The sequence below is a fragment of the Schistocerca gregaria genome, chromosome 7 (assembly GCF_023897955.1).
Source record: "Schistocerca gregaria isolate iqSchGreg1 chromosome 7, iqSchGreg1.2, whole genome shotgun sequence".
In the NCBI taxonomy this organism is placed as follows: domain Eukaryota; kingdom Metazoa; phylum Arthropoda; class Insecta; order Orthoptera; family Acrididae; genus Schistocerca; species Schistocerca gregaria.
In genome coordinates, this window is record NC_064926.1 from 44,764,943 (window position 1) to 44,777,983 (window position 13,041).

Sequence of the window (13,041 nt, forward strand, 5' to 3'; positions counted from 1 at the left end):
GATGTACTTGAGGACAATATTATGGAAATGGAAGAGGATGTAGATGAAGACGAAATGGGAGGTAAGATACTGCGTGAAGAGTTTGAAAGAGCACTGAAAGACCCGAGTCGAAACAAGGCCCCCGGAGTAGACAACATTCCATTAGAACTACTGACGGCCCTGGGAGAGCCAGTCATGACAAAACTTTACCAGCTGGTGAGCAAGATGTATGAGACAGGTGAAATACCCTCAGACTTCAAGAAGAATATAATAATTCCAATCCCAAAGAAAGCAGGTGCTGACAGATGAGAAAATTACCGAACTATCTGTTTAATAAGTCACAGCTGCAAAATACTAACGCGAATTCTTTACAGACGAATGGAAAAACTGGTAGATGCGGACCTCGGGGGGGGATCAGTTTGGATTCCGTCGAAATGTTGGAACACGTGAGGCAATACTGACCTTACGACTTATCTTAGAAGAAAGATTAAGAAAAGGCAAACCTACGTTTCTTGCATTTGTAGACTTAGAGAAAGCTTTTGACAATGTTGACTGGAATACTCTCTTTCAAATTCTGAAGGTGGCAGGGGTAAAATACAGGGAGCGAAAGGCTATTTACAATTTGTACAGAAACCAGATGGCAGTCATAAGAGTCGAGGGGCATGAAAGGGAAGCGGTGGTTGGGAAAGGGAGTGAGACAGGGTTGTAGCCTCTCCCTGATGTTATTCAATCTGTATATTGAGCAAGCAGTAAAGGAAACAAAAGAAAAATTTGGAGTAGGTATTAAAATTCATGGAGAAGAAATAAAAACTTTGAGGTTCGCCGATGACATTGTAATTCTGTCAGAGACGGCAAAGGACTTGGAAGAGCAGTTGAACGGAATGGACAGGGTCTTGAAAGGAGGATATAAGATGAACATCAACAAAAGCAAAACAAGGATAATGGAATGTAGTCAAATTAAATCGGGTGATGCTAAGGGAATTAGATTAGGAAATGAGACACTTAAAGCAGTAAAGGAGTTTTGCTATTTAGGAAGTAAAATAACTGATGATGGTCGAAGTAGAGAGGATATAAAATGTAGACTGGCAATGGCAAGGAAAGCGTTTCTCAAGAAGAGATATTTGTTAACATCGAATATAGATTTATGTATCAGGAAGTCGTTTATGAAAGTATTTGTTTGGAGTGTAGCCATGTATGGAAGTGAAACACGGACGATAACTAGTTTGGACAAGAAGAGAATAGAGGCCTTCGAAATGTGGTGCTACAGAAGAATGCTGAAGATTAGACGGGTAGATCACGTAACTAATGAGGAGGTATTGAATAGGATTGGGGAGAAGAGAAGTTTGTGGCACTACTTGACGAGAAGAAGGGATCGGTTGGTAGGACATGTTTTGAGGCATCAAGGGATCACCAATTTAGTACTGGAGGGCAGCATGGAGGATAAAAATCGTAGAGGGAGACCAAGAGATGAATACACTAAGCAGATTCAGAAGGATGTAGGTTGCAGTAGGTACTGGGAGATGAAGCAGCTTGCACAGGATAGAGTAGCATGGAGAGCTGCATCAAACCAGTCTCAGGACTGAAGACAACAACAACATGTGTCTACTCGACTTCAATTGTAAAGAAAAATTAGTCACACACCAAGTTACTTATTTAACCAACAACTAAAAGTAGAATTACCAGAGAATGGTTCATATATAAGATTTGAAAATTATGGAAACACGTATAAAGGCCCATTTCTTATTTACGCAGATTTTGAGAGTGCTTTAAAAAGATGGACCATTCTCAACAAAATTCAGAATATTCGTAAGCAATGAAATATGAGAAACATGAACCAAGTCTAATTTATTATTATATGTAACACATTAATAGACATTAGAAACAGTCAATTGTATTCTCAGGATCACACTTTCAAAAAAAATCTTATGAATGTTTAAAAAAAAAGAGGCTAAAGAAACTGGAAGAATTTATTTTGAAACTGAAGAAATGAGATTAACTCCTGAAGAACAATCAAGAAACGAAAAATGAAAAACTTGTACATTGTGTAGACATCATTATACAAGGAATAACAAAGAGGTTTGTCATTATGATCGCTTAACTGAAAAATGTATAAATCCATTACATAATAATTGTAATTTACATTTAAAACATATGAGTTTTATACCAATTTATTTACATAACATATAATTTAATAATTCTTATTTGTTTGTAAAAGAACTTGGCTATGATAATAAAGACGTAGATTTAATACCAAGCAATGAAAATAGATGTATTATTTTTTGAAAGAAGACAGAATGTTTGACTATGAGATTTATTGACACATTTAGGTTCATGGCTTTTCTGCTTGACAAACTTTCATCATATCTGTAGGGAAATCAAATGAATAACATCTGAAAAAATTTTCCAGAAGAGATATTCAATCTTGTGATCCGACAAAGTGTACATCTATACAATTACATGGATTTATAGAAATAATTTGAAGAAGAGTGGTATCCACCAAAAGAAGAATTTTACAGTAATCTGAAATAGTATGACATATCTGATAAAGCCTACAATCATGCTCAATTGGTGCGGAAAAAATTTATTAAAAATGTTCTCAATATCATGATCTCTACCTGAAAAGTGATGTTTTGTAATTGGCTAGTGAATTTGAAAATTTTAGAAAAACTGTACCTTGTTTATCAAGGGATACGCAGTTGAAAATGACTGAACAACTGTGTGAATGGTTACAAAATGATGATATGATTTTAATGGTGAAAAAGGAATAAGAGAAGGAGTGTCTCAAAGTTGTAAAAGATATCTCAAAGCAGATAATAAATATATGAAAGACTTTGATGATAAAAAGATATTAAATTATGTAGCATATTTAGATGCAAACAATGTACATGGTTATGCTTTGAATCAATATTTACCACATTCTGGATCTAAATGAGATGAAACAAATAATTCTGATTGTACAAAAATAGGTAACATATCAGACACTGCTAAAATTGTACATATATTTGAAGTGAACTTAGAATATACAAAAGAATTACATGATCTACATGAAGATTTACCCTTCACTCCTGAAAATAAAATTGTACCAGGAACATAGGAAACTAAGTCGTTGAGTCTCTGAATGATAAAAGTAATTATATAGTTCACCACAGTAATCTTAACCCACTACATGTATCTAGGAATGTCGTTGACAAAAATGCACAGAGTTTTAAAATTTAAATAATCTAATTGCATATACACACCTGGAAATTGAAATAAGAACACCGTGAATTCATTGTCCCAGGAAGGGGAAACTTTATTGACACATTCCTGGGGTCAGATACATCACATGATCACACTGACAGAACCACAGGCACATAGGCACAGGCAACAGAGCATGCACAATGTCGGCACTAGTACAGTGTATATCCACCTTTCGCAGCAATGCAGGCTGCTATTCTCCCATGGAGACGATCGTAGAGATGCCGGATTTAGTCCTGTGGAACGGCTTGCCATGCCATTTCCACCTGGCGCCTCAGTTGGACCAGCGTTCGTGCTGGACGTGCAGACCGCGTGAGACGACGCTTCATCCAGTCCCAAACATGCTCAATGGGGGACAGATCCGGAGATCTTGCTGGCCAGGGTAGTTGACTTACACCTTCTAGAGCACGTTGGGTGGCACGGGATACATGCGGACGTGCATTGTCCTGTTGGAACAGCAAGTTCCCTTGCCGGTCTAGGAATGGTAGAACGATGGGTTCGATGACGGTTTGGATGTACCGTCTACTATTCAGTGTCCCCTCGACGATCACCAGAGGTTTACGGCCAGTGTAGGTGATCGCTCCCCACACCATGATGCCGGGTGTTGGCCCTGTGTGCCTTGGTCGGATGCAGTCCTGATTGTGGCGCTCACCTGCACGGCGCCAAACACGCATACGACCATCATTGGCACCAAGGCAGAAGTGACTCTCATCGCTGAAGACGACACATCTCCATTCGTCCCTCCATTCACGCCTGTCGCGACACCACTGGAGGCGGGCTGCACGATGTTGGGGCGTGAGCGGAAGACGGCCTAACGGTGTGCGGGACCGTAGCCCAGCTTCAGGGAGACGGTTGCGAATGGTCCTCGCCGATACCCCAGGAGCAACAGTGTCCCTAATTTGCTGGGAAGTGGCGGTGCGGTCCCCTACGGCACTGCGTAGGATCCTACGGTCTTGGCGTGCATCCGTGCATCGCTGCGGTCCGGTCCCAGGTCGACGGGCACGTGCACCTTCCGCCGACCACTGGCGACAACATCGATGTACTGTGGAGACATCACGCCCCACGTGTTGAGCAATTCGGCGGTACGTCCACCCGGCCTCCCGCATGCCCACTATACGCCCTCGCTCAAAGTCCTTCAACTGCACATACGGTTCACGTCCACGCTGTCGCGGCATGCTACCAGTGTTAAAGACTGCGATGGAGCTCCGTATGCCACGGCAAACTGGCTGACACTGACGGCGGCGGTGCACAAATGCTGCGCAGCTAGCGCCATTCGACGGCCAACACTGCGTTTCCTGGTGTGTCCACTGTGCCGAGCGTGTGATCAGTGCTTGTACAGCCCTCTCGCAGTGTCCGGAGCAAGTATGGTGGGTCTGACACATCGGTGTCAATGTGTTCTTTTTTCCATTTCCAGGAGTGTAGATTAGAATGTTTAAATGGGGATGTGATCAGAGAACGATTTTGAAACATATTTCTACAAGGTAGTGAATAATTCAGTATTTGGTAAGACAATCGAAAATATGAGAAACAGATTGGATATAATCTCGCTGCTATTCATATGAATAAGACAAAAATGCTAATTAATAAACCAATCTGTCAGCATGTGCATACTCGATCTATCTAAAGAACTGTTCTATGATTTTCACTACAGAACAATGAAACTGAAATATGGAGAAGGTATTGTATTGCATTCTCAAGATAGAGACAGTTACATTTACAACATACAGAATAAAGATTTGAATGAAGACATAAAATTGATGATTGATCTCTGATATGAGTGATTATCCAACAGTTAACAGTTAAGGTATTCCACAAGTAAATGAAAAAGTTTTAGGAAATGTGAAACATGAATGTAACAGAAAAATAATGGAACAGTTCTGTGGTTTCAGACCAAAGAGGTATGCTTATAAAGTTGGTGTTCAATAGGGAAAAAAATCTAAAGGTGCGAAGAAATGTGTTGTTAAAAACAGAATAACTATATAGGAGTGTAACGATTGTTTATTTAACAATAGTAGAACAATATGGAACTACAAAAATTGGATTCAAAGTCAAAAACATGAAATCTACACATGAAGTAAACAATAAAGCATTGTGCCTCATCATGATAAACGATATGTACTAAAAAATAAAATAAATACATTCCCATATGGTCATTATTCATTATTATCACCTTCAGTAAAGCTTACACATTCATAGTCATTATCTTCTTTAAAAAGTGAATACTTAATTCATGTGTATTATATATCATTTCTGCTATCTTTTCCGCAGTATAAACTCCTGTAGAAATGTTGTTTTCTGAGTCCATTTATAACATTCAAAATCTAGTAAGCAAAATATAAATATAAAATGTTCTATATAAATAGAGACTCTGCATATTGAAAAAGATCTTCTATCTCTTCTAACATAAGCATAAAATTCATACCATATTTATTATACAAGTGGAATACGTTTATTAGTTGATTTTTGTTGTACTCTGTTTCCTAAACCTCTAGTTATTGGGAGAAAAACGTTTAAAAATAATCAACAGGCTTTTATATATTTTTGTAATACTTTTGATAAATTATTTATTGTGCAATAACTATTCTCAATTTGTTTGACAACCATAAAAAGAGAAAATCTGTGTTTTCTATTTCTACTCATATTTCTATATCACTTTCATAATAACCAAAAAATCCTATTTTGTATTCTTGTTCTTTGTAAGTTTCCTTTAATACATCAATACTGACAATATGGTCCTGGCCTCTCAAATGTTCTACAATTAATGATAGTTTAAAATATTCTTTGCAAATATTACATACAACTTGTCTCTCTCTTGGTTTAATATTTCATTCAACAAAAACATGAAATTGAAATTGGTTACACACATTAGTCATAGTTATAAGACTAAAATTTTATAAACCTATTAAATTCTAATCTAAATTAGTGGATACTCTTCAGAAGAAGTTTAATAATGCAAGCAACTCCAATTTGTTTATAAATATTAGTGGGGTAGAAATTAATGAATGTTAGGGATTGCTAATATTTAAAACCCATATATGGGGAAAAAGGTTGTGTGGAACTTGATGATAAATTTAAGAGCAATTTACCAATTAGATATTAATTAATTACTGGGTGCGTTTTTCAGTTTCTTGAAGAACGAAATATTAAACTTAGATGGACTGAAGAAGATTAAAAATAATGAGTTTTATGATCTGGAATTTTTACTCTGAATTTGGCTTTAAGTTTAAAGTACAATTTCAACGATCTGTCAATTAGCGCTCTTGGGTGTGAAGAGAGAGTAAATTGTGTTTTTGTGGTTATTTACATATAAAAATGTCATTTTATGTGCATGTAATTACCTTCTGTTTTTTTCTAAAAAAATGGGAAATTTTTTTAAACATTTATCTGTATATAAAAAGCCCCTATTTGTAAAATTGCGCCTGTGTCCCCAATACATATCTACTCAGGTGGGCACATCACCATAAAATTGCCTCTACAAAATACTTAACCACATAACTCTACTTTTTGATGATGATGATGATGATGATGATGATGATGTTTGTTTGGTGGGGCACTCAACTGTGCAGTTATCAGCGCCCAGACAAATTCCCAACCTTTGCTCAGTCCAGTCTCGCCACTTTCATGAATGATGACGAAATGATGAGGACAACACAAACACCCAGTCATCTAGAGACAGGTGAAAATTCCTAACCCCTCCGGGAATCGAACTCGTGCTCAGGAGGCGAGAACGCGACCGTGAGACCACGAGCTGCGGACTCTACTTTTTGAAGGGATCATCAGTCCTTCAGGACTACGCCTTAGGTTGTTAATAACAGTGATGTATCTGAAGAGAACCTTGAGGGCTACCCCACTTCAGTAACATTCACCTTCAGTTTTAGTTTATAGGTGTTAAAAGAACCATTGTACACTTCATTAATACCGTAATGCCTCAAATTATGTTAAATTATTGCATCACCCAAAGTTATGCTAAGAGATTTCCAGAGATTAGACGTCATGTTTCAGTCTGTATATTTTGTTGAGGCCGACCACTCTCCCACCAGATACCATAAGCTTACCTCGTCAAGTCCCCATACTGGCGGTGGAGGTCGAATATCTTATGAAGGGTCAGTGGCATTTCGAGGAAGTCCAGAATGTTCCCAATTAGCGGCAGTGTTGGCGGCCCTGGAGCGTCGATGTGGGGCTTGGTGGCCCACTTCCACCACAACACTGCCACCAAGCCAGCACAGCACCACACCACCAACTGCACCAACAGCCACAGCCACCACGCCATTGGTCAACAGGTAATCAGATCTCCCAATAACCGACCTGCAGTCAGAAGCACAGTGGGTCACATATTGTCATGTTTCTCGGTACTGTGTACAAGGACGTTGAGAAATAGTCGTCAGCACCAGATGTTTCGTCAACAATCCTCGCGTTTTAAAAGTATTGCGTTCATGTAAGGGGCGATCAAAACGTTTCTGTTAGAAGGCATACAGTCCAGAATCGGTATGGCAACATCGCCATAGTCAGTGAGGCACTCATCCAGCTGAAGTACCGTGTTGAGAATACCCATTTGGTAAAACATAGTGTCCTGTTGCGTGAATAAGTCAGTAACTGCCAAATGTACAGCCTGTCCCAGCACGATTCAGCGTCCCTTCAAGGCCTTTTCTAAACGACCGAAGGCGCGATAATCACACGGTGAGAGACCAGGACTGCTGGGTGGGTGCTCGACTGCCTCTCACTTGAGTTGGCTGGACGCGGCTCGCCTCCCAGGCCAACCAGAATCCTTTTTGGAACCACGACCAGCACGGCCCTTGGCACACTATTCCAGAGCGGTGTTTTGCGGCAGATATACTGCTCCGTACACATTTTTCATCATCTGATGAACTTGACCCCCGCTTGTCATTTGGCAACCAAGAAAAGAATAACACCTCGTTGGCCCTGTTTGTAAGCATTTGGTAACAGCGTCACCATTGCTGTCGTTTCTGCATTTACTGCAGACTCACCTGAAAAAGTTACGAGTGCCCTGCTATTCTCTTGCCTACGTAGCGGTTCTTATATACCCGCATGGACGTCGCGCTGTGTTGCATATGGGCTCCAGAAACGCCGCCAAACGGAAAAATTTTGTTCGCCCCCTATAAATAGTGCATGAAATTAAAAATATTTATTTATAAAAGGCCACTTAACTCTTTGAGAGGAGGTAAACGTAATAAAATTTTATCATAGAGGGGCATGAACAGTAATTAACATATTTTAAATTTGATTCACTTGTAACACTTTAGGTAATGTTAATTACAACAAACTATTGTTGTTGTCGTATTCAGTCCAGACTGGTTTGATACAGCTCTCTATGCTACTCTATCCTGTGCAGCCTCTTCATCTCTGAGTAACAACTGCAACCTGTATCCTTCTGAATATGTTCACTGTATTTATCTCTTGGTCTCTGTCTAAGATTTTCACCCCCTACGCTTCCCTCCAGTACTGAACTGGTGATCCCTTGATGTCTCAGAATGTGTCTTACTAACCGATCCCTTCTTCTAGTCAGGTACGGCCACAAATTTTTCTCCTCAGTTCTGTTCAGTACCCTTTCATTAGTTATGTGATCTACCAACTAATCTTCAGCTTTCTTCTGTAGCACCACATTTCAAAAGTTCTATTCTCTTCTTCTCTAAGCTGTGTATCATCCATGCTTCACTTCCATGCATGGCTATACTCCATACATCTACTTTCAGAAAGGACTTCCTGATACATCTATACTCGATGTTAACAAATTTCTCATCTTCAAAAACGCTTTTTTTGGCATTGGCAGTGTACATTTTATATCCTCACTGCTTCGACCACCATCTGTTATTTTGCTTTCCACATAGCAAAACTCGTTTATTACTTCAAGTCTCTCATTTCCTCATCTAATTCCCTCAGCATCGCCTGATTTGGTTCGACTACATTCCATTATCCTTGTTTTGCTTTTGTTGATGTCCATCTTATATCCTCCTTTCAACCTGTGTCCTTTCCGTTCACCTGCTCTTCCTAGTCCTTAGCTGTCTCTGATAGAATTACAGTGCCATCGGCAAGCCTCAAAGTTTTTATTTTCCTCCCTCTACTTTAATTCCTACTCCTAATTTTTCTTTTTTTTTTTTACTGCTTCCTAAAAGTACAGGTTGAATAATGTCGGGAATAGGCTGCAACCCTGTCTCACTCCCCTCTCAACCACTGCCGCCTTTTTCTGTCCCTCAACACTTATAAGTGCAGTATGATTTCTGTAGAAGTTGCAAACAGCTCATCGTTCCTTATATTTTACCCCTGCCACCTTTAGAACTTGAGAGAGAATGTTACAATTAACATCATCAAAAATTTTCTGTAAGTTTATAAATGCTATAAATGTATGTTTTTCCTTTCCTTAACCTATCTACCATGAGAAGTCAGTACTGCCACGTGTGTCCCTGCTTTTCTGCAGAATCCAAACTGATCTTCCCCAAGATCGGTTTCTACCAGTATTTCAATTCTCCTGTAAATGATCTGTGTTAATATTTTGATGCTGTGACTTATTAAGAGGAGTAGGACGTCCAATGCGCCGACTTGGTGCAGGAGAGGCACCACAGGACATTTTAATTTCCACTGTCTATACTTTTACAAGTTAATTCAAAACTCTGTCAGCGTGACCAGGAAGGATTCAGGATTCACACTTGTAGCAGTGGAAGTTCAAAAACATAAGAAAATAATCTTTTTACATGTGAAATTTCATCATTTTTTACTTACTATTGGCTGCATTTGTTGCTATAGGTACACTTTTCTTCATAAGTAAGAGAGACTGTTCGATGAATTTTGCACAGCATACAAACCATACTTACAGGTGTCAAACTCTAGAAGCTATTTAATTTGTGATTGAGCTGTTACGTTTTAAACTTTATGTTTAGAAAAAAATCATTTTTGTAGTTAATTATCTAAATTTTTACGGCAGTTTTTAATAGATTTGGAAAATTCTAGAATTTCATACAGCTGTAAGTATGGTTTGTATACTGTGCAAAATTCATTAAAGAATCTCTCTTACTTGTGGAGAAAAATGTACCTATAGCAACGAATGCAGCCAATAGTTACCGAAAAAATGATGAAATTTCACATGTAAAAAAAATTATATTCTTATGTTTTTGAACTTGCACTGTTATGAGTGTGAATCCCGAATCCTTCCTGGTCATGCTGACGAAGTTTTATGATTTCATTTGTAAAAGTATAGACAGTGTAAATTAAAATGTCCAGTGGTGCCTCTCCTGCTCCAAGTCGACCCGTTTGACTTCCTACACCCTCCGTACCACCCCTCCCTTAAACTGATAGTTTGGTAATTTTCACATATGCCAGCACCTGCTTTCTTTGGAATCGGGATTATTATATTCTTCTTGGAATACGTCGCCTATCTCACACATCTTGCTCACCAAATGGAAGATTTTTGTCGTGGCTGGCTCTCCCAAGGCTGTCTGTAGCTATACGGAATGTTGGCTGCTCCTGGGGCCTCGTTTCGACTTAAGTCTTTCAGTCAACTTTCTCTTCGTCGTCTTCCATTTCCATAACATCGCCTTCAAGTACATCTCCTTTCTACAGACTACATATATACTCTTTCCATCTTTTCCCTTCTTTGCTTAGGACTGGTTTTCCATCTGATAATCATACAGGTGGTTTTCTTTTCTCCAATGGTCTCTTTAATTTTCCTGTAGGCAGTATCTATCTTACCCCTAGTGATATATGCTTTTACATTCTTATATCTGTCCTCTAGCCATCTCTGCTTAGCCATTTTTCACTTCCTATCGATCTAAGTTTTTAAACATTTGTATTTCCTTGCGCCCCTCATTTATTACGTTTTTATAATCTCTTCTTCCATTGATTAATTTCAATATCTCTTGTGTTACCCAAGGATTTCTACTAACCCTCGTCTTTTTACCTGCTTGATCCTCTGCTGCCTTCACTATTTCATCTCTCACAGCTAACCAGCTTCTACTGTATTCCTTTCCTCTTTTCTTGTTAACCGTTCCCTACTACTCCCCCTGAGACCCTCTAAAACCTCTGGTTCTTTCAGTTTATCTAAGTCTCATCTCCTTAAATTACTACCTCTTTACCGTTTCTTCAGTTTTAATCTGCCTTTCATAATAAATAAATTATTGTCAGAGTCCACATCTGCCCTGTCTAACCAATCTAGAATCTTCCAGTATCTCCAGGTCTCTTCCACATATAAAACTTCCTCTCATAATTCTTGAAGCAAGCGTTAGCTATGATTCATTTATACTCTGTGCAAAATTCTACAAGGCGGCTTCCTCTTTCATTCCTTTTCCCCAGACCATATTCACCTACGACTTTTCCTTCTCTTCCTTTTCCTACTACGGAATTTCAGTCTCCCACGACTGTTAAATTTTTAACTCCTTTCACCATATGAATAATTTATTTTATCTCATCATACATTTCCTCAATTACCTCCTTATCTGCGGAGCTAGTTGGTATATAAACTTGTACTATTGTGGTGGGTGTCTATCTTGGCTACAATAATGTGTTCGCTATGGTGTTCTTAGCAGCTTATCTGCGTTCCTATTTTTTACTCATTATTAAAACTACTCCTGCATTATCCCTATTTGATTTTGTATTTATAACCCTATATTCACCTGTCCAGAAGTTTTGTTCCTCCTTCCACCGAACTTCACTAATTCCCACTATATCTAACTTTAACTTATCAGTTTCCCTTTTTAAATTTTCTAACCTACTTGCCTGATATTCCACGGTCTGATCTGTAGGACGTCAGTTTTGTTTCTCCTGATAATGACGTTTTCCTGTGTAGTCCCACCCAGAGATACAAATGGGGGACTATTTTACCTTCGGAATATTTTACTCAAGAGGATGGAATTACCATTTAACCATACAGTAGAGCTACATGCCCTCGGGAAAAATTACGAGTGTAGTTTGCTCTTGCTTTCAGCTGTTCGTAGTACCAGCACAGCAGGGCCGTTTTGGTTGATGTTAGAAGGCCAGATCAGCCAATCATCCAGACTGTTGCCCTTGCAACTACTGAAACGTCTGCTGCTCCTCTTCAGGAACCGTGCATTTGTCTGGCCTCTCAACAGATGCCTTTCTGATGGGTTTGCACCTACAGCATGGCTATCTGTATCGCTGAGGCACGCCACCTCCCCACCCACGGCAAGGTCCGTGGTTCATGGGGGAACAACAACATATTATTAAATACAGATAAGCATCACCCCATTACAGTATGTAAGTTCAATAATTGGTGGTTCTTCTTGCTATAACTTACTTTTAATTTTCTTGCTATCTCTCGAATCAGTTTTTACCTGCTCACAGCAGAAAAGTACTTTGCACATTGAACACGACCTCACAATTTGGACCAGGGTTTTCCGCGAACTACAGACTGCACGTCTTCTAGATGATGAGTGAGTAGGCTGATGTCTACTGTTTTCGTGGCGATTACTTTCGTTTGTGTATGGCTTGTGTGCCTTGATCTGAGATGATAAATAATTTTTGTATACAGAGGATGTCGCGGCAGCCACTGGAACTATTTTTGGAGCCAAGAGGCTTTTTTTTTTTTTTTTTTTTTTTACATCTCTCGATGAAAGGGAATGTCGAGTCACTGTCATCACTGTCAACACCGTTGTCACTATAAGGAATTTCATCAAATGATATTCGGTAACCTTCTGGCTCCGTTACTCCTTTTTGGGGTGACATAAAGAACTCTGCCATTTGGTGAGCAAAATGTATGAGACAGGCGAAATACCCTCAGACTTCAAGAAGAATATAATAATTTCAATCCCAAAGAAAGCAGGTGTTGACAGATGTGAAAATTACCGAACTATCAGTTTA

General features: G+C 39.1%; 1 long non-coding RNA gene across 1 annotated transcript in view; it reads right to left on the reverse strand.

The window, feature by feature from the left end:
- Nucleotides 1-13,041, reverse strand: part of LOC126281907 (uncharacterized) — a 43,981-nt gene that overhangs the window by 1,856 nt on the left and 29,084 nt on the right. Inside the window, exon 2 of the long non-coding RNA XR_007551310.1 lies at nt 7,272-7,521. This is a non-coding gene — a long non-coding RNA (uncharacterized LOC126281907). The remainder of the gene's footprint in view (nt 1-7,271; nt 7,522-13,041) is intronic.